At 48.7% G+C, this 27456-nt stretch overlaps 2 long non-coding RNA genes and 1 pseudogene across 3 annotated transcripts in view; 1 reads left to right on the top strand and 2 right to left on the bottom strand.

Annotated features, from left to right (window-relative positions):
• Nucleotides 1–13073, top strand: part of LOC107131810 (uncharacterized) — a 40759-nt gene extending 27686 nt beyond the window's left edge. Inside the window, exons 2-3 of the long non-coding RNA XR_001495063.3 lie at nucleotides 11548–11633; nucleotides 12409–13073. This is a non-coding gene — a long non-coding RNA (uncharacterized lncRNA). The remainder of the gene's footprint in view (nucleotides 1–11547; nucleotides 11634–12408) is intronic.
• Nucleotides 13074–14797: 1724 nt separating this feature from the next.
• LOC100295083 (NADH dehydrogenase [ubiquinone] 1 alpha subcomplex subunit 1-like) lies at nucleotides 14798–15511 on the bottom strand (annotated as a pseudogene).
• A 3463-nt stretch (nucleotides 15512–18974) lies between these two features.
• On the bottom strand, nucleotides 18975–26105 carry LOC101907661 (uncharacterized). Of its 2 annotated transcripts, XR_009492832.1 has the most exons (3): nucleotides 24499–25838; nucleotides 21117–22307; nucleotides 18975–21007 (listed from the first exon to the last, which is right to left on the bottom strand). It is a non-coding gene; the product is annotated as an uncharacterized lncRNA (long non-coding RNA). The 2 variants fall into 2 exon arrangements; XR_009492831.1 differs by lacking the exon at nucleotides 18975–21007 and having other exon boundaries at nucleotides 21463–22307; nucleotides 24499–26105.
• Between the last annotated feature and the right edge of the window lie 1351 nt (nucleotides 26106–27456).

Below are 27456 nucleotides of genomic sequence, written 5' to 3'. Positions count from 1 at the left end.
GAGAGAGAGAGAGATATATATATATATATATATATATATATATATATAAATGTATATATGTGTGTGTTTAATCACTTTAGGAGCTCCCTGGTGGCCTAGTGGTTAAGATTTGGGCTTTCACTGCCATGGCCCAAGTTCAGTCCCTGGTCCAGGAACTGAGATCCCACAAGCCATTTGATGGGGCCAAAATAAAGAAATAAAAATTAAAGCTAAAAAAATCACACTGGGGACTTCCCCAGTGATCTAGTGGCTAAGACTCTTCACTCCCAAAGCAGGGAGCCCCAGTTCCATCCCTGGTCAGAGGACTAGATCCCACATACCACAACTAAGCCTTGGTGCAGCCAAAAATTTTAAAAAAAAAAATCATTTTGATCTCAAATGATTCTATGAGATAGGCCTATCAATATCCTCATTTTACAGATGGGGAAACTGAAGCATAGAGAGGCCAAGTGACTTGGACCAGGTGACGCAAGTTGGTAGTGAGGGGAGGGGTTGGAGAGAGAGCAGCGGACGTCAGAGATGCCTAGGACTGCGCAGGAAGCACTGGCTGCTAAACTGGAGCGTCTGGCTGGGTGACTGGTGGGAGGTGACGCCCTGAGGATGTGGGGCACCTGAGGGAGGAGCAGCTCTCCTGGGCAGAGGCGCTGGTGAGCAGTGTGACACCTCCCTGGTAGGAACTGCTTTATTGAAATGGAGCACTTGAGTTTCTGGCTCTTCTTCAAAGAGGCAGCACAGAGTGGTTGCCAAGCATGTGGGTCCTGAGCTGTGTGACTTTGGACCACTCAGCCTCTCTGTGCTTTCGTCTTCTTATCAGCGAATTAGGAAACGTAATGACAGCTCTTCCCTGAAGGGAGCCTAGGAGTGAAATGAGATGAGCTTTGTCTGGCGCCAGCATCTGGAACATGCTCAAAATATGTTAACAAGGAAGAGAAGGGCTCAAGCCTGGAGAGGTGAGCAGCACCAGAGAGCCAGTCCAGCAAGGACCTCGCAGTAAGCTGCTGATGATACTGACAGGTGGGCCAGCCTGGCCCCACCTCCCAGGCATCCCCTGCCCGGGCTGCCTTTGGGGTAGGTGTCCAGGGGGCATGGACCCTGATGTAGCTAGATGCCACACTCTGGCTGGAGGACAGAGCTGCTGTCTACTCTGGCAGACCCTTCTCCAGGTCTTTTTACTCTGGAGCAAAACCCAGAGTGACCAGACCTCATGCCTGCCCCAGTCAGGGCTGGTGCCACAGCCTACACAGAAGGGTCAGGCGACTGTCACATGGGCCTCGAGCTTTCCTGATGACTGTCTTCTTGGGGCAGAGTCATCTGGAAACAGGAAAATCCTGGTCAGAAACCACGTGATTCTCAAAGGAGGTGAGGGCAGGGGACCCAGCTGGGACACCCCAGTTCCTGGGGACTCTTGTGAGGTTCAGACATCCCTTCCAAAATTATGTTTTGTATTGAATTTATTTTTGGATTTATTTCTGTTGACTTAAGACTGGATATTTCTTCTAAAAATATTTTTATTATATAAAGATTTTATTTTACTTCCAAATGTCTTAAACACTAATTTGACATCATTTTTTCCCAGAGGTAGGAACCACAAGAAAAATGGAAAAAGCAGGTACTCTGCCAAAGATAAGCAAAGGGAAACAATTACGCCCTTCGTGGCATATCCATGTCTAGTCAGCCAGTGAATTTTTTTTTCTGGTATATATCCATGTCTAGTTGGCCATTGAAAGAAAAAAATAATTCTAGAAGCATAAGAGAAATGCATGTGTCTTGGTAAAGTCAGAATTTTCTCAGTGGGCACTTCCTGTAGACCCGACTTACCCAGCAGAAACATAACTAATGTAGCCGCATATGTCATCTTAATTTTCTTGTAGCTGCACTTTTAAAAAAGTAAAAAAAAGCAGGGGAAATTAGTTTTAGCTATATTTTATTTAATTCAATATATCCAAAGTATTAACATTTCAACATGTAATCAATATTTTTAAATATTCCAGAGCTATTTTCCATCCTCTCTCTCCCTGCCCCCCTTTTTTTCTGATACGAAGTCTTCAAAATCAGGTATATATTTTACAGCACATCTTGGATCTGACCAGCCATATTTCAACTGCTCAGTGCCACAGGCGGCCTGTGGGCATCATGTTGGCAATACAGCCTAGACATTGAACTTTCCTTCTAAGGAAAATGTGATTTTTTTCCCGCCTTAATGTGCAGTTACTGAAGACTTGCAGTGTGTGCCTGCATTTTACACTTCTTTCTTTCTGTATGGCTGCACTGGGTCTTCGTTGCTAGCCGAGTCGTCCTCTAGCTGCGGGGGCCGGGGCTGTTCCTAGCTGCTGTGCTCAGGCTTCTCTTTGCAGTGGTTCTCTCGCTGCAGAGCATAGGCTCTACAGTGTGGGCTCAGTAGTGTTGGCTCCAGAGTTGCTCCGCAGCATGTAGAATCTTCCAGACCCATGACCGAGCCCATGTTCCCTGTTTTGGCGGGTGGATTCTTATCCACTGTACTACCAGCACCAGGGAAGTCCTTACATTTCTTTTGTTCATTTTCTTCCCTGTATAATTTGACTTTGATAAAAGGACTCAATGATAAACATGAGCTTTAAGATGTATCTTTCTTTGCTCAGACTGTGAATGTCTTTGTCTTTCTCAGGTTCATCCTTTTCTCTTTTAGAAATCTTTCCCCCAACACTTTATTGTGAAAATGTTCAAACATATAGAAAAGTTGAAAGATTTGTTCAGAGAACACCCCATACTGATCACCCAGATAACGTTTTGTTATATCCATCCATCCATTCCTTCATCCATTCATTCCTTCATCCCTTTCTCCATCTATTCATCTCTTCATCTCCCTATCTCTCCATCTCTCCATCCATTTATAACTCTATATAGCCTTTTTTTTTTTTGGATAAATTTCAAAATAACTTGCAAACATCCGAACATCGGTCTTCCCAGGTGATGTAATGGTAAAGAATCCACCTGCCATTGCAGGAGACGCAAGAGATGTGGGTTCAATCCCTGGAACTTGCCCCAGTATTCTTCCTGGGAAATTCCATGGACAGAGGAGACTGTTGGGCTATAACCCATGGGGCCACAGAGAGTCAGACATGACTGATCACATCCACAAACATTCAGAAGAGTCTTTTCCAATGCAACCGCCACCCCCCTACAAGTTACAAAAGAAGCCAGCTGTGTCATAGATACATATGACAGTCTTGGGATATGAAAATATTTGTGGCTCTTCTTGGTGATGGATGTTGCTACATCTGGAATTGAAGACAGACACTAAATTTCAGTTACAGGCTAGTGAAAACAAAACTGTAATTTTCTCCTATCTCAGTCTATGGGTACTCTGAATTTGAGGACTGCTACTCAGTTCTTATTTCATAAAACCCAAATAAATCATGCTGTTACCATATTAAGGCAAATGCTACCCATGGCAAATTCTTCCTGAGCTCTTGTTATATGCATTGTCTCATTTCATCCTCACAATACCCTCATAAAGATAAAACTATCTACTCATAACACTTCTGATACCAAATATGTGAATATTTTTTCCTCCTCACCAGCCAATTCTCCAATTCTCTGGACACCAATTGGGTATCCTATAATTTAATTCGATTCTGACACTACTTACCTGGAGTTGGGTATCAAATCCCACAGGTTTAGGGCTCAGTCCCACAGACTGCTGGGAGTCCTGATCCCATACCCTGGGCAGGGCAAGGTGTTAGGTCAGACAGACAGAAACCAGTCTGTATGTCTGTGTGTCTCTTTGCATGTGAGTTTTTGTTTGGGGTTGAATGTCTCTCTAAAGAAGGCTGAGTGTCAAAGAATTGATGCTTTCGAACTGTGGTGCTGGAGAAGACTCTTGAGAGTCCCCTGGACTGCAAGGAGATGAAAGCAGTCAATCCTAAAGATCAGCCCTGAATATTCACTGGGAGGACTGATGCTGAAGCTGAAGCTCCAATACTTTGTCCACCTGATGTGAAGAGCCGACTCACTGGAAAATGCCCTGATGCTGGGAAAGATTGAAGGCGGGAGGAGAAGGGGGTGGCAGAACATGAGATGGTTTGATGGCATCACCGACTTGATGGGCAAGAGTTTGAGCAAGCTCTGGGAGTCGGTGATGGACAGGGAGACCTGGCGTGCTGCAGTGCATGGGGTTGCAAAGAGCCAGACATGACTTAGCGACTGAACAACAACCCTTCGCCTCCTCAGAGCAGTCTCTCAGAGCTATCTGAACTGCTGTCTGCCAGGCTGCAGCCCTCATTTTGCCCCCAATAAAACTTAACTATCAACTCTTACATTGTGCATTTTTTTAAAAAATCAGCATATCGTAATCATAGCTGACATCTGTATGGTCCTTCCTGTGAACAGGTTTCTGAGTGCTTACATGTTCCATGAGATAGTCTTTCCAATAGCCCTTTGAAGGACTTCCCTGGTGGCCCAGTGGTTAAGACTCCATGCTCCCAATGCAGGTACCACGGGTTTAATCCCTAGTTGGACAGCGGAGCAGTGTGGCCTCCCCCCTACCCCAAAGAAACAGCCCTTTGAGGTGGGAATGAATAGTATCTCAATAATCAGATGAGGAAACAGACACAGAGGGGTTGAGTGACTTGCAGTGGTGGGTCGCAGTGCTAGGCTTTGAACCCAGGCTTGGTGTGCTTGAAGTCAGCCCCCAGACCACACCAGCTCCTGTGTACTCGGTCCCGGGTTCCCCTTATCCATAAGGATGGATGCCCTCTGGGAACGTGGCATCCTCCTGTGTCCCATCTCAGCATCGGGGAGGGGGATGCCTGCGCGCCTGCCTGTGTGGTCAGGCACATGTGTAGGGGTGTCTGTGGTTTTGTGTGTGTGTGGAGCAGGGTGTGGAGATGGATACACAACTCCGTGTGCACGTGTGACATGGGCTGACAGCCTGCCGTGGCGGCCCCAGGAGGGTTTATTCTGGCTCCGTCCTTTCCTGTCTAAGAGTGAATCTCCAGGAATGGGATTCCCAGAGACTGCCCTGGGCCTCCCTGTACTCTAGCCCCACGTCCCAGAGGGCCTTTGTTTCCTTCACTGGGGACCCAGGGTGGGAGGGCCGCTGTGGGAATTCCTGCAGAATTCTAGGCATTCAGGCTTTGTGGGGAGGGCGGGGGAAACGCATGGAAAACTCTGACCCCCAGCGTGGTCACTAGGGTGGGCGGTGGTGGGGGGCAGACTCTGTGACCTCGAGGGAGCAGAGCCGGTGGCCTTTGCAGAACCAAAAGCAGAGCCTGGGCGGCGTCTGCCTTGTACCTGGAGTCTGGCCAGCCTCCCTGGTCTGGCTCGACGAGCCCCCCTCATCCCCCAGGCTGGCCCAAGGGACCCCACGCTCCCGGATGCTGGGCCGAGAAGGTCCAGAGAGGTGGGCGGGGATACGAGAGGCTCCAGGGGCCGCGGGGTCAGACGTGGCTGCTTGTCCCGAGTGGGACCTCCGTGGCGCTGCAACCTCCCTGGCTGCTTCCTCCTCTATTAATGGGGTTTCCAGTGGGGAGTGAAGCCTGGTGGCCCCTTTGTCCCTGCTGATCTCTGAGCCTCCCCATCTCCTCCTCTCCCTGGGCAGGCACTCCTCCTCATCTTTCTCAGCCCCATGGAGTGGCGGCAGCTGATGGCTTATTCTTGCTCTCTCACTGCACCGTAGGTTGATAGTAATTCCCCTAAAGATGTGTCCTAACCGTGGTACCTGTGAATGTGACTTTATTTGAAAAGAAGGTCTTTGCAGATGTCATCAAATTGGGGCTCTTGAGATGAGACCATCCTGGATTTAGGATGGGCCCTAAAGAGGAGAGTGAAAAAGTTGGCTTAAAGCTCAACATTCAGAAAACTAAGATCATGGCATCTGGTCCCATCACTTCATGGCAAATAGATGGGGAAACAGTGACAGACTTTATTTTAAGGGGCTCCAAAATCCCTGCAGAAGGTGACTGTAGCCATGAAATTAAAAGACGCTTACTCCTTGGAAGGAAAGTTATGACCAACCTAGACAGCATATTAAAAAGCAGAGACATTACTTTTCCAACAAAAGTCCATCTAGTCAAGGCTATGGTTTTTCCAGTAGTCATGTATGGATGTGAGAGTTGGACTATAAAGAAAGCTGAATGCCAAAGAGTTGATGCTTTTGAACTGTGGTGTTGGAGAAGACTCTTGAAAGTCCCTTGGACTGCAAGGAGATCCAACCAGTCCATCCTAAAAGAGACCAGTCCTGAGTATTCATTGGAAGGACTGATGCTAAAGCTGAAACTCCAATACTTTGGCAACCTGATGCGAAGAGCTGACTCATTGGAAAAGACCCTGATGCTGCGAAAAATTGAGGGCAGGAGGAGAAGGGGATGATAGAGGATGAGATGGTTGGATGGCATCACCGACTCAATGGACATGAGTTTGAGTAAACTTCGGGAGTTGGTGATGGACAGGGAGGCCTGGCGTGCTGCAGTCCATGGGGTCACAAAGAGTCGGACACGACTGAGCGACTGAACTGAACTAAATCCAGTGAGCCCACTCCTAGTATTCTTGCCTGAAGAATCCCACGGACAGAGGAGCCTGGTGGGCTACAGTCCATGGGGTCACAGAGAGCCGGACATGACCAAAGGGACTTAACATGCACATGCAGGCACTACAGGCTGGGCTTCGGATGGAGGGGCCCTAACAAGTGATCACGTTTCACTCACCCTCATCCTGGGAGCCGGGCACCTCTGCAGCTCCAGATGGGTGCCTGAGGCATCCGGGCACCAGGATTCATCCCAGCTCTGCCAGCCCGCAAAGCTCTGGGCACTCAACCGCTGAGCTGTGCCGTCACTGGTGAACCCCCATTCCTGCCAGCTGCAGCCGTTGGAGAGTTTCTTCCCCGAAAGCAGATGGGTGGTCCCGAGAAGGAAGGAAGGGGCTGTCCAGATCCTCTGTGTGCCAGCTGCTGTGAGCGTTGGCGGCCAGTGACTCACAGCCGTCACCCCCGCCCTGCTACCCGCTGCTCCACACACAGCCCGGAGGGACTGACACCGCCCCCCTTCTGACAACCTCCCCCTCAAAAAGCCACGTTCACCCAAATCCCCATCTCAGGCTCTGTTTCTAGGGAACCTAACCTAAAATGAGGTTGTGTCTGATTTCCCCAACTTAGAATCTTCCCATACTCCCTCAGTCCTTCCAGAAAGAGTCTTGCCTCTTCAGCTCAGCCAGAGAGTCCTTCTCTACCCCCTTGCTGACCCCGCTTCTTGATTCTCAAAAGTGAAAGTGTTAGTCGTTCACACTTTGCGACCCCATGGACTGTAGCCTGCCAGGCTCCTCTGTCCTTGGAATTCTCCAGGCAAGAATACTGGAGTGGGTTGCCACGCCCTCCTCCAGGGGATCTTCCCGACCCAGTATTGAACCTGCATCTCTTGTGTCTCCTGCATAGGCAGGTGTGTTCTTTACCAGCTAAGCTGGCCCAGCGCTTGGTAAGAAGAGGCAAGAACAGCTTCTCTGGACACTTTTATAGAGGCGAGATTTCCAAGGTCCTCTTGTGCATTGCCAGTATTTATTGGGTGTTGATTTGGCTGGGCATTTGGTAAGATGTTTTCTTGGTGTGCTAGAAAAGTCCAACTCCCAGGACTCTGAGCTGGAGGTGAAAGGTGCAGTGACACAGTCTTTTCAGAGGAACATGGAAAACCTAGGGAGCCTTAGAGGTCTCTGCAGCCACACCAACCTCAAGGCTGGTTAGGGCTGGGATGAGTAATGATTGTCAGGCAGGATAACCTGCTTGAGAAATGAACCAGAGCTTATTTTAGCTATTGAGTCATCACAGAAGAATGAGAAATATTTTCCCTCCCTTCAGCCCCTCTCAAGGATCCTCAAAGTCTTTGCTTTCTAAAGGGTGGTGTTTACCATGGACGGAGGAGCCTGGTGGGCCGCAGTTCATGGGGTTGCTAAGAGTCGGACACGACTGAGCAACTTCACTTTCACGCATTGGAGAAGGAAATGGCAACCCACTCCAGTGTTCTTGCCTGGAGAATCCCAGGGATGGGGGAACCTGGTGGGCTGCCGTCTATGGGGTCGCACAGAGTCGGACACGACTGAAGCGACTTAGCAACAGCAGCAGCAGTAGAGAATCAAAAAGCCATGTTTTGTTTTTGTTTTTTTAAGTCTAGTACATAGTCAGGCTTCATCTAGCTGCAAATTACAGACTCTGACTGAAATTAACTTACACTGAAGCAGAACATATTATTTTGTCTCCCTGGAAATTCAGGAGAGCAACAGCTTCAGGCATGGCTTGATCCAGGGGCTCAGGCAGGTGGTTGGGGATCTGTCTGTGTCTCTTGGCTGTGCTTGCCTAATTCTTCAGTGGGCTCTCTCCATTGGCTGGCAAAGATGGTGCATCACAGCCCCAGGGTTTCATCTCACCAGCCTAGTGAAGATTTCCTCTTAGGCCGGAGTCTTTTTGGCTCAGCTTAAGTCACATGCTCATTACTGAAGCAAGCACTGTGGCCAGCCTTGCTCAGTACTCAGGAACCTGGGGTGTGGCTAGGAAGGGAAGATTTGGCAGTAAAAGGAAGAGATATTGTGTACACCTGGGGCCTTAGGGGGATGGAACCAGGCTATCCAGGAGAGGCTTGTGGGAACTGTTTGTGGAAACAAGCTTCAGAATGGCAAAAGCCTGCCCCCTGGCAAGGGGAATCAGATCTAAATTTCATCAGACTTAGAAAAGCAAACTAATGAGATTTTTCTCACAAGTATTATGGAACTGACTCATACCATTTGGGGGAGTAAATCCTAAATTCTTGTTTGTTTAGTCGCTAAATTGTGTCTGACTCTTTGTGACCCCACGGACTGTAGCCCACCAGGCTCATCTGTCCATGAATTCTCCGAGCAAGAATACTGGAGTGTATTGCCATTTCCTTCTCCAGGGGATCTTCCCCACTCAGGGATCGAACCTGGATCTCCTACCTTGGCAGGCAGATTCTTTGCTGCTGAGCTACCAGGGAAGCCTCAAGTCCTAAATTCCGGGACTTTCCTTAATCAGCCCAGTCTCTAGAACTTCTGAGGAAGTGGCTAAGAACATGGGTATGGAGTTGACTCCTGGGCTTGAATCCTGGCTCTGCTACTGATTAGCTGTGTGACCTTGGGCAAGTTACTCAGCCTCTCTGTGCCTCCGTTTCCTCATCTGAAAAATAAGGACCATGACATTTCCTGCCTCATAGGACATAGTGACGATTAAATGAAGCTCTGAAAGAGTGGGTGATGTGCCCATGTTTGTGGCTCCAGTTTGCACCAGCTCAAATGCCCCCAAGTTCTGGCCTCTAGTGTCTCCAGTGCTTGAACGTAGCAGGAGCCTGTTGACTGTTGAATGAATGAACGAAAGGTTAAAAGGAAAGGTTTATTTCTTTCTGCTCAGAGCTCTGTCATTGGGTTCCTTCAGCACACAACAGAGGGGCACTTGGGCCTCCCAAGACTTGGTTCCTCCAAAAGCAGGCTCTGAAACAAGGATTTGGATGAAAGTACAGGCATCCCTCAGTGATATTGTGGGTTTGGTTTCAGACCAAATGGCAATAAAGCAAACACTGCAATAAAGCGAGGACTCTTGAGAGTCCCTTGGGCTGCAAGGAGATCAAATTGGTCAATCCTGAAGGAAATCAGTCCTGAATATTCATTGGAAGGACTGATGCTGAAACTGAAACACCAATACTTTGGCCACCTGATGCGAAGAACTGACTCATTGGAAAAGACCCTGATGCCGGGAAAGATTGAGGGCAGGAGGAGAAGGGGACGACAGAGGATGAGATGGTTGGATGGCATCACCGACTCGATGGACATGAGTTTGAGCAATCTCCAGGAGTTGGTGATGGACAGGGAAGCCTGGCGTGCTGCAGTCCATGGGGCCACAAAGAGTTGGACATGACTGAGCGACTGAACTGAATTCTGAATTTTAAAATTTCCCAGTGTATATGAAAGTTATGTTTATATCACACTGTAGTCTATTAAGTGTGCATGAAAATAGCATTATGTTAAATAAAACAATATAGATACTTTAGTTTTAAAATACTTACTGCTGAAAGATGCTAACCATCTTCTGAGTCTTCAGTTGGTCATAGTAGTAACATCAAAGATCACTGATCACAGGTCACCATAACAAATAAAATGATCATGAAAAAGTGTGAAATATGGCAAGAAGTACCAAAACATGACACAGAGACTCTGAGGGAGTGAATGCCATTGGTAAAATGGTGTCAATAAACTTGCTTGATGTAAACCTTTGTTAAAAACAGCAAAATCCTGCAATCTCTGTGAATCACAATAAAGCAAAACACAATAAATTGAGGTGGTGGTGTTGGTTATTCCCTATGTCATGTCTTGACTCTTTGTGACCCTATGGACTGTAGCTCACTAGGCTCCTCTGTCTGTGGGATTTCCCAGGCAAGGATACTGGAGTGGGTTGCCATTTCCTTCTCCAGGGGATCTTCTCTATCCAGGAATTGAACCCGTGTCTCCTGCATTGGCAGGTGGATTCTTTACTGCTGAGCCACCAGGGAAGCCCCTAGTGTGTCTGTGCTTCTATGTAAGTCATCCCAGGAGACACTGTCATTGTATATGACCACACGGACTTTCAGAGGGCCTCATCCGCCACTCTGTTTCACATTCCCCTTTTGGCTAATTCTAACCTGGAACTCATCACTTCATGGCGAATAGACGGGAAAAAAAATGGAAACACTGACAGACTTTATTTTCTTGGGCTCCAAAATCACTGTGGACAGTGACTGCAGCCATGAAATTAAAAGATGCTTGCTCCTTGGAAGAAAAGTTATGACCAACCTAGACAGCGTATTAAAAAGCAGAGACATCACTTTGTCAACAAAGGTCTATATAGTCAAAGCTATGGTTTTTTCCGGTAGTCACGTACAGATGTGAAAGTTGGACCAGAAAGAAGGCTGAGAGCCGAAGAATTGATGCTTTTGAACTGTGGTGCTGGAGAAGACTCTTTTAGAGTCCCCTGGACAGCAAGGCGATCAAACCAGTCAATCCTAAAGGAAATGAACCCTGAATATTCACTGGAAGGACTGATGTTGAAGCTGAAGCTCCAATACTTTGGCCACCTAATGCAAAGAGCTGACTCACTGGAAAAGGCCTTGATGCTGGGAAAGATTTAGGGCAGGAGGATAAGGGGGCAACAGAGGATGAGATGTTTAGATGGCATCACTGACTCAATGGACATGACTTTGAGCAAACTCCAGGAGATGGAGGGAAGCCTGGCATGCTGCAGTCCATGGGGTCGCAGAGTCAGACACGACTGAGCAACTGAAGAACAAACCTGGAATCATATAGAGAAGGGATTCTGGGAAACTGAGTTCCCAGCTTAAATGCATGCATGCGTGTGTGGGTGCTTGCATGTGATCATGCTCAGTCATGTCTGATTCTTTGTGACCCCACAGACTGCAGCCTGCCAGGCTCCTCTGCACATGGAATTTTCCAGGTAAGAATACCAGAGTAGGTTGCCATTTTTTCCTCTAGGCAGCTTAAATGAGCTGACCGCAAAGTTTGCTCCATCTGTCTGTCCTACCTCCCCAGGTCCTCCAAAGCTGGGCAGCCAGGGCATCTTGGTTTCCTTCACGTGACTTCTTATTCTCCCAAAGGACCTCCTCTTCCAAGAGAATGTAAGTATCAGCCTCAAAATTCACAGCGTCACTTCTGCTGTGTTCTACTGGTCAAAGCAAGTCACAAGGCCAGCCCAGATTTGAGGGGTGAGAAAATAGATTCCACCTCTTGATGGTTTTGTTTTTCTTTTCAAACTGTGTTTTCAACTGTGAGACACTAAACTGCCATTGTTGGAAATGGACTATGATAAAAATATAAATGCACAACCCTGAATGTAAACGGAGCACCCCAGAAACGTGTTGTGTACAACCTGTGCAACTGTCCCGACAGCCCTGCTGATTGCCACAGGATTCACCTGTTTTTCTCCCCTTGTGTGGTTGGCTTCTGTTATTTTATTCTTTAATATTCATTTATTCAGCTGTTCTGGGAGTTGCAGCAGGAAGGATCTTCACGTTTCTTTGTGGCATGTAGGATCTTTCAGTTGCAACATGCAAACTCTTAGTTGGGGCATGTTGAATCTAGTTCCCTGACCAGGGATTGAACCTGGGCCTTATGCATTGAGAGGACAGAGTCTTAGCCACTGGACCAAGAGGGGAATCCCATGGATTGTTATTTTTGAATGCCCACTGTCTACCCATTCAAAATGGGCACAGTAACTACCCCTATTCCTACCTGTATTTTAGTGGACTGACCCTCTCAAACTCCCAGTGTGGGCCTGTGCTTATGAACTCTGTCACCCTAGCCATAGTGATTGGCATGTGACCCAGTGAGCTAGACCCATGAGATTCAGTCATAGGACTTCTGCTGAAATTCTTGGGAAACTCTGTCCAGCAGGGTTGCTTGGCAACTGGAAGCTTGGAACTGCTGGGGACCATCTTTGCAATCATAAGAGAAAGGCCTGGCTGAGAAGGAAACAGTGAAAGTGGACAGAAGAGCCAAGAGATGGAGAGAGTGAGCGAGAGTCTCATGACAGCATTGGGACTCCTGGATCCAGCCATGCCTGAAGTCCTTCCCACAGTCATTCCAATCATGTAAAGCCTCTTTGATGTAAGTTTCTATTCCTTGTAACCAAGAGATACTGTAATCTGACAATGCTATACAGCTTATTTGGATCATGAGGAGGATTAAATGTGCTATGATATATGAAACATGGGGCTCCTAGGGGGCCCACTAGAGGTCTGCTTTCAGGAATGTTTCTTCCCCTCTCCCTGACGGAACACAGTTCCAACTTAAAATCTACTAAAAGCACTAAACAATTTAGAACAGGTGTGGATGGCTTTCGCTGGTTGTAGAACAATAAACTCACAGAACCCAAATTTTACATCACTCGCCTGTACTCTTGACACCCTGTATTCTTAATTTAAATTCTGAGAAGGCAGGCGAAAAGCGATTGCTTTAAATAAACCATGTGAAATGGGGCAAAAACAATCTCGAGAGACACCCGCTTTGTTTTCTCTGCAAGAGGAAAGAGGCGGGGGCGGTGGGGGGTGGGGGTGGTGATGCAGTGCAGGGAGATGGAAATCTATAAAGACGGCCTCCTCCGTCTGCACGGAATTAAAAAGAAGTTCACAAGTGTGGGGGTCTAGACTTGGCTCTCAAACGACTGCCTGCTCCTGGGGGCACTCCAGCGCTCCCCCCAGACCCCCGCTCCCCAAGTTTGTTTTTCCTGGGCCTGGGCTTAGATGTCGGGCAGGCGGAGTGATCCCGGGACTGCACCCCACCCTGGCGAGCCTGGGGAGGCCTCTGGCGGCTCCGGGTCTGCGTGTTTAGAAAAGCATTCGGGCTGATTGTTTATTCTGGGTCTACTGCCGGCCCGCGGGCGGCAACGCAGGGCCTTCCAGATGCTTCCATCTGGGGTCTTGTAAACAGGCCATACTGCCCGGCCCACCGAGGCCCTCCTCCGCTGGTCCCCACCCCCCAGGCCACCAAAGCAGGTTGCCAAGAAGCCCTTCTGACCAAGGCTCCCTGCTGCTCACAGCTTTCGGGGGGGCCCTCCACCCGCCACCAACAGCTCTGACCCGGCCGGTCGAGGGTCAGGGCCGGCTCGCAGACACGTTGTGTTTTGTTCTGTTTTACTTTGTTCTGTATTGTTTTAATTTGAACTGGCTTTGAAAACTCGGAAGGTTTCACAGGAAAGTCTGGATCCTGGTTTCTCTTTGGGAAAAAAATGGCAATGTCTAGTGATACAGGGTTTGCCTTCCTATCCAGCAAACACGGGCTGCAGCGGAGGAACAGCCAGTCCCTTACGTGGGCCCTTATCTTAATTTTGATTGCCCCAGAAGCAGGCTCTGAGTGCAAAGAGTTTATTAGGGAGGGGATCCCGGGAAGCGCTGGGTGGGGAACAGGGCGGGGGTGGGAAGGAGGTAGCTCAGGATGCTGGCTGTCGGCAGCTGGGGCTCAGTGCCTCTGGGCACATCTGGGAGTCATGCTGCCCGAGGGGCCAGGGAACTGGGGTGTCTCCTGCCAGCGCCTGTCCTTGGAGTATTAGCTCCCTGGCACTGCCAGTTGGACCAAGAAAAAAGCTTAGTTAGAAAGTCACAAATGGGACTTTCCTGTTGATCCAGTGGCTAAGAATCCGCTTGCCAATGCAGGGGACATGGTTTGATCCCTCGTCCGGGGAAGACTCCACATGTGGTGGCACAGCTAAGCCCTCGCGCCTCAACTACCGAAGCCTGCATGCCCTAGAACCCGTGCTCTGCAACAAGAGAAGCCACCCCAGTGGGAAGCCAGCACACCACAGCTAGAGGGTAGCCCCCTCGCCACAACTAGAGAAAGCCTGCATGCAGCAATGAACACCCAATGCAACCAAAAATAAATAGATTTAAAAAAAAACACTCAAACACACTAATTCTCCCACTTCAATTGGGTGTCCAGTAATTCAATTTTTTAAAAAATATATATTTATTTGGCTGCCCAGGGTCTTCACTCGTGCGTGCAGGCTTTCTCTAGTTTCAGCAGCCAAAAATAAATGAGTAAGTTTTAAAAAAGAAAGTCCTGGATGGAGAAGCATTGCATGCACTAATGGCAATGCTCTGTAGCATCCTTTAGATGGCCCTGCCCTCCTGCTTGCCATGGGCCCTCTGCTCTCTGTCTCTATCTCCCTGACAGGAGGCTGTCATGCTTGTGTCAACTTAAAAAAGAATACACAATGTGAGAGTTTCGAGTTAAGTTTTGTTTGGGGACAAAATGAGGACTATAGCCAGGGAGACAGCACCGCAGGTAAGCTCTGAGAAACTGCTCCAAAGAGGTAGGGGGAGAGACCGTATAGATGCGATGCTAGTGAAGGGGGAGTACACGCAGTCAAGCACTTACTTTTGCAGAACAAGGAGCAGTCATCACCGAGAAGGATTTTAGTGCTTTTCCAGGTAGGAGGAGATATAAGAATTGGACTCATAAAATCAGCTGCTGAAAATATCTGTCTGAAGACCTATCCTGCCAAGTTTTTCCCTGAGTCCAGAGTGCCTCATTTCTGCTCTCCACCTTGAACTCCTTTCAGAGGGTGTTGAGAATCAGTAGCTGCTGCAGCTCGTGATTTAATCATTGTAGATGTAGATGGCAAGTGCCAATTTGTAACTGACACTGGTACTGCTGATGTTTTTTTCTTTTTTCTTTTTATTACACACTACAAAATACTCTGCGTGCTACACAATACGCTGCATGATCTTCTAGCAGGGATAGAAGAGCATGACTGAATTGTTTTTCATCAATCAGGAAAACGTTTGCTTAATCAATGTTCTCCAAACCCTTTGACTCATAGTCACGGTTTACTTGAGAGACCCACCTGTCTCTTTCCATCAAATACCACTGATATGAGTAATGGGCAACTCTTTTTCCCTCGCCCCCGTTACTGAACCTGTGGATGCCTGCAGTGGCCATTCCCCAGGATGAACAAGCCCATGCCCATGAAGGCGATCCCGGGGAGAACCTCGAACCACATCGCGACACTGTTCCCCGCCCGCCTTTTTTTTTTTTTTCCTATTTTTTAAAATGTATTTATTTTTTTAATTGAAGGATAACTGCTTTACAGAATTGTGTTGGTTTCTGCCAAACATCAACATGAATCGGCCGTGGTGGTTTAGTCGCTAAGTTGTGTCCAACTCTTTGCGACCCCGTGGGCTGTAGCCCGCCAGGTTCCTCTGTCCGTGGGATTCTCCAGACAAGAATACTGGAGTGGGTTGCCATTTCCTCCTCCAGGGATCTTCCCGACCCAGGAATTGAACCTCGGTCTCCTGCACTGTAGACAGATTCTTCTACCTACTGAGCTATGAGGGAAGCCACTACCTATGGAATCAGCCACAGGTACATATATGTCCCCTCCCTCTTGAACCTCCCTCCCATCTCCCTCCCCATCCCACCCCTCTAGGTTGTTACAGAGCCCCAGTTTGAGGTTCAAGTCATACAGTGAATTCCCGTTGGCTATCTAAATTACATATGGTATTTTAAATTTCTGTGTCACTGTCTCCATACATCCCGCCCTGTCCTTCTTCTTCCCACCCCCCGCCCTAACCCGCTGTGTCCAGAAGTCTGTTCTCTATGTATGCGTCTCCACTGCTGCCCTGCAAATAATTTCATCAGTACTGTCTTTCTAGATTTCACATATATGTGTTAGTATGCGTTATTTGATTTCTCTTTCTGACTTACTTCACTCTGTATAATAGGCTCTAGGTTCATCCACCTCATTAGAACTGACTCAAATGTGTTCCTTTTTATGGCTGAATAATATTCTGTTGTTTATATATGCCTTCCCTGGTAGCTCAGCTGGTAAAGAATCTGCCTGTATGCAGGAGACCCTGGTTCGATTCCTGAGTTGGGAAGATCCCCTGGAGAAGGGCTAGGCTACCCACTCCAGTATTCTTGGGCTTCCCTGGTGGCTCAGACAGTAAAGAATTCACCTGCAATGCAGGAGACCTAGGTTGGGAAGATCCCCTGGAGAAGGGAATGGCTACCCACTCCATTATTCTGGCCTGGACAATTCCATGGACGGAGGAGCCTGGAGTGCATGGAGTCTCAAAGAGTTGGACACAACTGAATAATTTTCACATTCGTATATGTACCACATCTTTATCCATTCATCTATCGATGGACATCTAGGTTGCTTCCATGTTCTAGTTATTGTAAATAGTGCTGCAATGAACATTGGGGTACATGTATCTTTTTCAATTTTGGTTTCCTCTTATATGCCTAGTAGTGGAATTGTTGGGTCATATGATGGTTTTATTCCTAGATTTTTAAGGAACCTCCATACCATCTTCCATAGTGACTGTATCAATTTACATTCCCGCCAACAGTGCAAGAGGGTTCCGTTTTCTCCACACCCTCTCCAACATTTACTGTTTGTAGACTTTTTGATGATGGCCATTCTGACTGGTGTAAGATGATACTTCACTGTGGTTTTGATTTGCATTTTTCTAATAATGAGCAATGTTGAGCATCTTTTCATGTGTTTGTTAGCCATCTGTATGTCTTTGGAGAAATGTCTGTTTAGGTCTTTTCCCCACTCTTTGATTGGGTTGTTTGTTTTTCTGGTATTGACTTGTATGAGCTGCTTGTGTATTTTGGAAATTAATCCTTTGTCAGTTGCTTCATTTGCTATTATTTTCTCCCATTCTGAGAGTTGTCTTTTCACCTTGTTTTGATTTTCTTATAGACGAGAACTGTCCCTCTGCCTAAATCACCTTCACAAATAGGAGAGTAAAAAGCTAAGAATGCCCCATGTTTATAGTTACAGTCTGCTCACTCCTCCTGTTTCTGTGACTGGCCTGGTCCCTGTTGGGCGCTGTGTTGGCAGCCTCGCACCCACAGAGCAAAGCCCTGTCATTCATGTGGTGAGCAGAGCCCTTGGAGCATTGGCTTTCACCTGGTAACACCTTAGAACTCCTTCCTCTGAGCCCAGGGTGGTGGCCAGCTCTCAGCCCACATCCTCTCACCCATCCTCACAAGTGCCCTGGGGGGCCCCCCAGAAATACCCCATCTCCCGGGAAGCAAAGGCATTACCCATGTTTACTACCAGCAACAAAGTTATCTTGCTGTCAGCCCATCCATGCAACAAAGCCCAGAGGAACCCCTCAAACACACTGATTCTCCCATTTCAATTGAGTGTCCTGCAATTCAATTCTTTTTTTTTTTTTTTCATATTTATTTATTTGCCTGCACAGTGTCTTCGTTGGGGCACACAGGCTTTCTCTGGTTTCAGCGATCGGGGCTACTCTCTAGCTGCCGGCACAGGCTTCTCTTTGTGCTGGCTTCTCTGGTTGTGGAGCATGGGCTGTAGGTGCGTGGGCTTCAGTACTGCAGGGTGCAGGCTCAGTAGTTCTGGCGCACAGGCTTAGTTGCCCCAGCAGCCTATGAGATCTTCCTGGACCAGGGATCCAACCTCCGTCCCCTGTGGCAGGTGGATCCTTAACCACCAGGAAGTCCCAGCAATTCAGTTCTGACTCTAACTTGTGCCACTTATTAGACTCCACAACTAGAATTAGACCCCACAGGTTAAGGGCTCAGCCTCACAAGACAGTCCCCGCTTCAGACCCCAGCCATAAATGGGGTCCCCAGGTTACCTGCACTTCTGTCCCACCACCTAGAGATCTGAGGGTTCTCACAATGCCCCCCATTCAGTTTGATCATTTGCTGGAAGGGCTCGCAGAACTCAGGAAAGAGCTGTCCTTACTATTACGTATCACCGTTTATCATAAGGAGGCAGGTGAACCGCCAGATGAAGATGATGTGAGACACAGGGTCTGAAGGGTCCTGAGCACAGGGACCTCTGACCCCTTGCAGCTGGGGGTGTGCCACCCTCCCGGCACATGGATGAGTTTACCAAGCCAGAAGCCCCCAGAACCCCATTATTTAGGGTATTTTTAAAATTGAGGTTTGAGTACACAGGCACAAGTGATTAGATTGTCAGTCGCTGGTGACTGAACTCAATCTTCAGCGTTTTTTCCCCAGTAGATGGGACTGAAAGTTCCCATTCTCTAGGCACTTGGCTGTTTTTTCTGGCTACCAGCTCCCCTCCTGAAGCTTTTTAGCCCCAGTCCCTGGAGTTCCCATTAACAAACAAAAGACGCTCTTATCACTCAGGAAATTCCAAGGATTTTAGGGGCTCTGTGCCAGGAATGGGGCAAAGACCAAATAGATATATTTGGTATCTATAAAAATATATATATGTACATATATTTTGTTATAACACACACACACACACACACACACACACACACACACACACACACACACACACACATCTCTACTTTTCGACTGAGTTGCTGCCCAGGCCATTCCGACGGCAGGGCAGAATGGGGATCCCAGAGTTGCTTCTCTTTCTGGGATCCCTGTTCCTTCCTTCTCCCAGCATCTATGTTTATTGAGCATCCACTTTGTGCCAGGGCTGAGCTGCCCAGGTGGGGGTAGGGGTGGGGGTGGGCCTGGCCCCAACTGGTACCACTCTATGAGGTCCTGGAAGCCAAGCATCCACTGGCATAAAGTAGCCACTGAAGTCCCTGCTGTATCTAGACTAGGGAACTCCATAGAGACTAATGGCCCAGTCAGTGGTGGCCAAGGGCTGGGGAGAGAGGGGAGTGACTGCTAATTGGTTGTTGACTAAAACTAAAACAGCCGGTTTCTGGGTTTTGTTTTTAACCAGCAAATGGGGTTATTGAGGAATATCAGAGAATTGCAATTCAGGACAAGCATGTTACAGCGTGTAACCTATAACCAAAACTATAACTAAGTCCGGAGACACAAAGACAGGACCATTCTTTATAGGAAAGGAGAGTTGGGCGGGGCTATGATAAACAAAGAGCTCATTGGAGGAAGCTGGGAGTTCCTCCAAAGTGTAGTGGCTTTTCATTGGCTGAGTTGTTGCAGCCTCTCATTGGCTGGGCAGTTGCCGGGCAAGGAGGAAATCTTCCTTCTTCCTCCTGAAGTAGTAAAGTAACAACTTTCTTTCTGTTGGAGATGCAAGGTACATCTCTTCCTGTTTGGAGTCTGCGGATAGCAACGTGTGAGAGGGTGTGAGAGCTCCCCCTTCTTGCCATCCTGAATCCAACATAAAAGAGGTTTCGTCTATTCATCAGGGTACTTGGGGTGATAGAAATGTTCCAGAACCAGGTAGTGGTGATGGTCACACAACATGGTGAATGCACTAAAAGCCAGTGAATTTTTTAATTTAAAATGGTTGATTTTATGATACATGAATTTTACTGCAATTTAAAACAATAAAATGAATGAACTTAATATGAATAATGTATATTTTAACCCAGTCTATCCAAAATGTTATTTTATTTATTTATTTATTAGAAAGATTTGTTTTATATATTTATTTTGACTGCACTAGGCTTTCGTTGCTATGCACAGGCTCTCTCTAGCTGTGGGGAGCAGGAGCTATTCATTACGGTGGCTTCTCTTGTTGCAGCGCGTGGGCTCAGTGTTTGTGGCCCTCAGGCTTAGTTGCTTCCACAGCATGTGGAATCTTCCCGGACCAGGAATCGAACCTGTGTCCCCTGCATTGGTAGATGGATTCTTAACTACTAGACCACCAGGGAAGCCCCCTAAAATGTTATTATTAGAACATGCAATCGATATAAGAAGTTATGAATGAGATATTTTATATTCCTTTTTCCATGTAAAGTCTTGGGATTCTGGCATGTGTTGGGCAATGCACTACGGCTCCATTTGGACTGGCCACATTTCAAGTTTTAGCAGCCAAGTGGGGTTGGCTACTCCCTCGTCAGACAGTGAGGCTCTAGAAGGAAGCAAGGCTTCAGAGGAGCCACCAGAAAGTAAACTTTTCACTGCAAAGCCCCTCCATTTGAGTGTGTGATTTGCTCATGGAGCCTCTGGAGTCTTGTCTGCTCTGGTCAGTCCTCCCTACCAGAGATGGGGAGAGTGGAGGGGGGCTGAATGGAGCCCCTTCTCCCAAAGAGATCTCTGCCCAGATGTGAATGGGATCTTTGCAGATGTAATTAAGACCCTTGAGGGAATTCCCTGGGTGTCCAGTGGTAAAGGACTTGGTGCTTTCACTGCCGTGGCCTGGGTTCAATCTCTGATCTGGAAACTGAGATCCTGCAAGCTGCGTGCTTGCAGAAAAAGAAAAGAAAAATCATTAAAAAAAAGACTCTCAAGAGCATCCTGGATTATGCAGGTGGGGGCCCCAAATCCAATGACAAGCGTTCTTATAAGATGAAGAGAGGATGCAGATACAAAGATGATGGAGGCAGAGATTAGAGCGATGCAGCCACAAGCCAAGAACACTCAAGGACTGCCAGGTAAGGAGGAAAAAGTTTTTCTCAACCCTCTTAGGGTCCCTGGCTGGGTGTGGAAGTTGAACTGACAAAGATGAACAGGAGAGAAGGAAACACGTTTGACTGAATTTTTGCTTGTATAGAGGAGTCTTTACAAGAGTATACATACCAGAAGTGATCAAAACAGGAAGATTTTGTACCTTTGAGACAAAGAAACAAGTAAATTTGTGAAGAACGGGGAAGACAAAGGGGTTTGGGTTTGGGGTGGGAAGTGGAGAAATAACTAGGAAAAAGGTGAAATGAACAAACCTTTTTCAGATTTCGCGACTCCCAGTTCCCTGCCCTGGTGATAAGAAAGTCCCCCTTCCTCCTGGTACAGGGAGGCCACCTCTCCCATGGGAATTTTATTCTCCTGTTTCAGGGAAGAAGGACAAGGTCAGGGCAATCTTTCTGCTTCTGCTTGAGGTATTCAGCATGCTGGGGTACAGTATTCTGGGCTACAGTGTCCTGAGCTTCATCAATTGGAAGCCCCCAGAAGCTGGGAGAGGGGCAGGAAGAAGGTTCTCCCCCCGCCGAGCCTCTAGAAGGGGCCAACCCTGCCAGCACTTTGATTTCAGACTTCTGGGCTCCAAGACTGAGAGAGAATAAATAAATGTCCGATTTTTAAAATTATATTTATTTATTTTTGGCTTCACTGGGTCTTCGTTGCTGCGTGTGGGCTTTCCCTAGTTGCAGCAAGCAGGGGCTACCCTGGAGAGGCGGTGTGTGGGCCTCTCACTGCGGCGGCTTCTCTTGCTGGGGAGCATGGTTCCTAGAGCGAGTGGGCTTCAGTCTTGGTGGCACGTGGGCTTATTGCCCTGAGGCACGTTGGATCCTCCTGGGCCAGGGATCGAACTTGTGTCCCCTGCATCGCAAGGTGGATTCTTAACCACTGGACCACCAGGGAAGCCCCAATTATTTTTTTCAAGGCCACTCAGTTTGTGCTAACTGCTATGGCCACCCCAGGGAGGGAAAAAAGAGAGAGACAACTGTGTTCACATTCCAAGCAGCATCCCTCCTGCTCCTTCCTAGGGGCAGTTCGAGCCTGGGCTTCAAATCCTGGGATCTGGGTTCAAATCCTGAACCTTGGAACCCAGGACATCTTCCTGAACCTTCATAAGCCTCAACCACCCCATCTGTACAATGGGGATAAAGGTGCCCCCTGTTTTCTAGGGGTGTCATGGGAATGAGTGAGACGTGCAGGTAAATGCAGACCCAGGGCCTGGCAGAGAGCGAAGGGACCCCCCAGAGCAGCGATGTTCATCACTGCCATTGCTTCCATCTTGTTGTTCAGTCGCTCAGTCGTGTCCAACTCTTTGCAACCCCTTGGGCTGCAGCACGCCAGGCTTCCCTGTCCTTCACCATCTCCCAGAGTTTGCTCAGACTCATGTCCATTGAGTTGATGATGCCAAACCAACCGTTTCATCTGTCGTCCCCTTCTCCTCCTGCCGTCAATCTTTCCTAGCGTTAGAGATGAAGAAACTGAGGTTTAGCAAGTGAAGTGGCTTTGCCCAGTCATCGGGCACCAGGAGTCAGGGAAAGGCTGGTTGTCTTGAATCTGAATCCTGCTTTCTCGAACGCTCTCTCTGTTCAGCCGTTCCTCTGGCTCCCCATTCCCCACCCCATGCTCCGGTTCCACCAGCCAGAGCTGCCTAGGGTTACCTGTCTGCTCAGTCTGTCCGTGTGCCACACCTTCCATCTCACTGTTTCTGTAAGACAGTGTCCTTCCTGCTCCTCCCTGCATCGAACTCTGGCTTCAACCAGTGCCGCTTCCTCCAGGAAGCCTTCCCTGACTGCCTGCTCCCTATGGGGGCTCTCCCAGGAGTCCATCCATGCTGAATCAGCAGGGTCCCTGCCCTCCAGGAGTTGGTAGTTGGAGGGGAGAATGTTACTCCACCTTTGCAATGCATGCATGCGTAATTAGTCATGTCCGACTCTTTGTGACCGCGCAAATCTAAATAGGCAGGACAATACGGTCTGACCCCTCGAACCAAACTGTGACCAAATTACCCAGAAGAAAGCAGCCCTGGGGACCTGCATCTGGCTGCATTAGGAGAGTCCCTGGTGACAGAGCAGCTCTGGCCTCTGCCCTTGTGAGCACCTTTCCTCTTTCCACCCCGCAAGAATCAGAAACGGAATCAAAAACAAGAGTCAAGAATTCGTTTGGGGATTTCCCTGGTGATCCAGTGGCTAAGACTCTGCACTCCCAATGCGGAGGGCCTGGGTTCAATCCCTGGTCAGGGAACTAGATCCCACATACTGCAACTAAGACCCGATACAACCAAATAAATACATAAATAAATAAAAATATTAAAAATAAAAAAAGAGAACTCATTTGGTTGGCCCTCTTGTGGGAAGAAGGCATCTCTGCCCTAGTTATGCCACCACACAGGGCAGCTTTTGCAACGACCAAGTGCCTCTGTGCCTCTCCAGGGAACAGGATTCTGGGATGAAGGAGAAGGACTCTCGAAAGTCTCTGGAAGCCACAGGGAGCCTCCCAAATGGTGTCCGATGACCTCTGGGCTAGGAAGGTGGAAGTGAAAGTGTTACTCGCTCAGTTGTGTCTGACTCTTTGCGACCCCATGGACTGTAGCCCACCAGGCTCCTCTGTTCATGGGATTTCCCAGTCAAGAATACTGGAGTGGGTTGCCAGTTCCTTCTCCAGGGAATAATCCTTAAGGATCAAACCTACGTCTACTGCTTTGGCAGGCAGATTCTTTACCGATGAACCACCAGGGAATCCACAGGGGATCCGTGGTCCAAAGGCAGTTCTCAAGAGAGGTCTTGATTGACACTGGTTCTCAAAGGAAAGACATTGGAGCTTTTCTGTTCCTCTTTTAATCCTCCTTTTCTGTGGTAGGCACGTTGCTGTGCTGTGCTTAGGTGCTCATTCGTGTCTGATTCTTTGTGACCCCATGGACTGTGTAGCTTGCCAGGTTCCTCTGTCCATGGGGATTCTCCAGGCAAGAATACTGGAGTGCGTTGCCATGTCCTCCTCCAGGGAATCTTCCCAACCCAGGGATCAAATCCAGGTCTCCCGCATTGCAGGTGGATTCTTTTCCATCTGAGCCACCAGGGAGGGTGGAACTGCTCCCAAACAGGGCTGACTCATACCTGGGGCACTTTAGCTCCTCCTCACCTCCCCACCCTTCCCAGGGGCTCAGACAGACAAAGGAGTGGGGAGCATGGGTGGAGAAGTTGGTCGCCAGTTCTGAGCTGGAGGGGGAAATGGGAAGCTGGTGAGACCCTTCCTGTTACTTGCTAGGGCTCTTCTGGGTTCCTGATCCAGGTCTGTCCTGCCTGGGCCTTGGGTAACTTTCTGTGCAGGTTTCCTGTGCCCATGAGAGTCCTGCCAGCTGGGTTGGTGCCACCACGCACTGGTCACGTGTAGTCAGTTCTGACCACAGGTGGCCCCACAAGAGGTTAGCCAGCTCTTCCCATAGAAACCTCCTGGGGGTTGCCTATGGCCCTACCTCCCTCGTTCTCTACCTGCCTTCCGGAAAACCCAAGGGGACGGCTAGGGAGGAGCCTCCCCATTGACCTGAGCACTGCCCCCTGCTAGGCTGACCCCTGGGCAACCCCAGCTCCAGTGAATGAGAGGACACCAGGGTCCAAGGCCACCCAGTGCCCAGAGTCACCGCGTCTGACTTACCGCGCTGGCCTTGTGCAAGATACACTCTTCCAGTTTCGGCTGTGTGGGCAGTGCTCTGAGATCCTCAGGCTCCAACGCTGGGTTTCCATCCTCCCCACAGACATGTGGCTGTGCTGGGCACCCACCTGCAGAGAAACCTCTTACCCAGGCCAGGTGGCGATTTCAGAGCTCCCAGGAGAGGAAGCGGCCTTTGCGATGACACCAACATGTGTGTGTGTGTGCGCGTGCGCACACGTGTGTAGGAGCAGGGGGAGTGCTCTCTTACTTCCCATCCTGCTCAGCAGACAAAAGGCCTGGGGGAAGTTTGCTCCTGATTGGCTGCTGGTTTAATAGCTATTTCCAGGCAATGGTGGGTGGCAAAGAGCTTTTACAGACACGCCCTCTGAGGGCAGGATTGCTAGAGTTAGCAAAGAAAAATAGAGATGCCTAGTTAAATTTGACTGACGGAGAACTAACAGGTGATTTCTTTAGCGTAGGTATATCCCATGCAATGTTTGGGGCATACTTATGCTAAAAAGATTTCATTGTTTGTTTCTTTGTTTGATCTTAGCCCTGGGGATATTATGTATTCATTGTTTATCTGACCTTCAAATTTAACTGGGTATCCTCTATTTTTCTCTGGCAATCATATCTGGGAGGTAGGAGAGCCCACATATTTGGGAGCTCTTACTCCCTTGACTTCTCCTTCCTCCCCGACCCTGTTAGATTTAATTATCTGTATGGGGAGTGTCTAAGTATTTCGATCAGGACTGCCATTGTAATGAGGTCTTGCTGTTTCCCCCGCATACAAACTGGCCACTGATTCCCATCCCCCCAGCTCCATCCAAGAATAAGGCCCTGGTCACCTGAGCCAGGTGGTTCTCCTTCTGGCACATAATGGGTGACCCCGAATGGGTATACACACAGCATGACTCTCTGTTTGAGGAAAGGCGCCTCAGCAGTTGTGCAGTGCACAGCTTGCACGACTGTCTGCAGCAACTCTGTTCCCACTTCTAGATTTTGACCACCAGCAATTTTCTTTTTCTCATTTACTTCTCAAACTGGGTGGCCCAAAGACATCATCCCTTTCCCCCCAACTGCCTCTATCCAAAGAAAACTCAAACCATCCAAGAAGGCAGTGCAGCAATGTTGAAAAACGGTTGAGCGCCCAGGCTGTGCACAGAAGGGCTTTTGATTCTTGGGACCGACCTAGCATCTGCTGAAGGGGCACTCCCTTCCCGCTGCCCAATGTGCAAGCGGGGCACAAGGCACTGGATTAAAGGTTTCCTGCCTGCCTGCCCGCCTACCACATCCTTTCCCGCTCCTAGCCCTGGCCACCCTGCCCCCCCAGACCTAGGCATAATTTTAGAAATGTAATAGATGCTGCTGTGCACCTTCTTGGCCTGGAGCCTGTGGGGGCAGGTCCGAAAAGAGTACAGACTTTTTTCCCCAGGCCATGTTGATAGAGATCCTCTGTTTTCCCCTAGGGACAGGTTTCTGAGGAGCCACTGTACAGGGATAAGCCCCCCACACACATTTGCTTCTTTGGGGAGTCCCCTCACCCCATCCCATCCCATTATTTTGCAGGGTCAGTGCCAGCTTCTCTTTGACTTTCCTGAGATCCTCAAAGCCCCCAGCAGCAGTGGGGACTACAGGGAGTGGAGCGCAGGTTCGAGGGCCCCAGGTGATGGGGGCCATGAGGACCTCTTTGCAGACCACTTTGGTCTCCTGGAGCTATAAGTGATACACTGGGCCCTTTGGGTCTAGGGAAAGAAGGCCGGCCCGATTTTAGGACTGGGGGCCAGGACAACAGTGAGCACTTCTGTTTTTTCCAGGGCAGGAAAGCCTACATGATTTTGATTCCAAGAATTGTCCCATTCCTGGAATGGATGCTCTCGAGGTTTCTGGAGTATGAAGGAGAAGTGGGTTGCACGGGAGACACATCCAGAGTCTAATGTCCAGTGACTAACGTTTATAGTGCTCTCAAATGGCCGGGTCTGGGCTGCATGCTTTAGCTCCTTCAACTTCCCTTGAACCCTTGCAGATGGCGGCGGGGGACTGTGGATGTACCCATTTAACAGATAAGGAAACTGAGGCTCTGGGAGGTGAAGTGATTTGTCCATGGTCATGCAGATGTACCCATTTAACAGATAAGGAAACTGAGGCTCTGGGAGGTGAAGTGATTTGTCCATGGTCATGCAGCCAGGCAGTAGCACAGCCAACACTCCTAAAGCCTGAGTCCTCTGCCTTGGGAGTATCCCCCCCCTCGGTCTTTATTTTATTTTCTAACAGTTTTATTGAGATATCATTCACATACCAAACAATTCACCCATGTATTTATTTATTTGGCTGCACTGGGTCTTCATTGCTGTGTGCGGGCTTTCTCTAGTTGCGGTGAGTGGGGGCTGCTCCTCGTTGCAGAGCACAGTCTCTAAGCACACAGGCTTCAGTAGTCGTGGCTCAGGGACTGTAGAGCGCAGTAGTGTGGCACACGGGCTTAGGTGCCCTGTGGCACGTGGGATCTTCCCAGACCAGGGATCGAACCTTTGTCCCCTGCATTAGGAGGCGGATTCTTAACCACTGGACCACCAGGGAAGTCCCGATTCACCCCCTGAAAGCGTACAGTTCAATGACTTTTAGTACACAGAGAGTTGTGCAACCATCACAGTTTTAGAACATTTTCATCATCTGGGGAGGAAACCCTGCCCCCTTTAGCTACTACCTCCCACTTCCCCCACCCCCTACCCCCTACCCCTGAGCAACCACAATCTACTTTATGTCTCTGGCTTTGCTTATTCTGGACTGTGAAGAAGGCTGAGCGCCGAAGAATTGATGCTTTTGAACTGTGGTGTTGGAGAAGACTCTTGAGAGTCCCTTGGACTGCAAGGAGATCCAACCAGTCCATTCTGAAGGAGATCAGCCCTGGGATTTCTTTGGAAGGAGTGATGCTAAAGCTGAAACTCCAGTACTTTGGCCACC

The sequence above is a fragment of the Bos taurus genome, chromosome 25, assembly GCF_002263795.3.
Source record: "Bos taurus isolate L1 Dominette 01449 registration number 42190680 breed Hereford chromosome 25, ARS-UCD2.0, whole genome shotgun sequence".
In the NCBI taxonomy this organism is placed as follows: domain Eukaryota; kingdom Metazoa; phylum Chordata; class Mammalia; order Artiodactyla; family Bovidae; genus Bos; species Bos taurus.
Note: the sequence above shows the minus strand (reverse complement) of the source record. Positions and strands in the feature narration are given on the sequence as shown.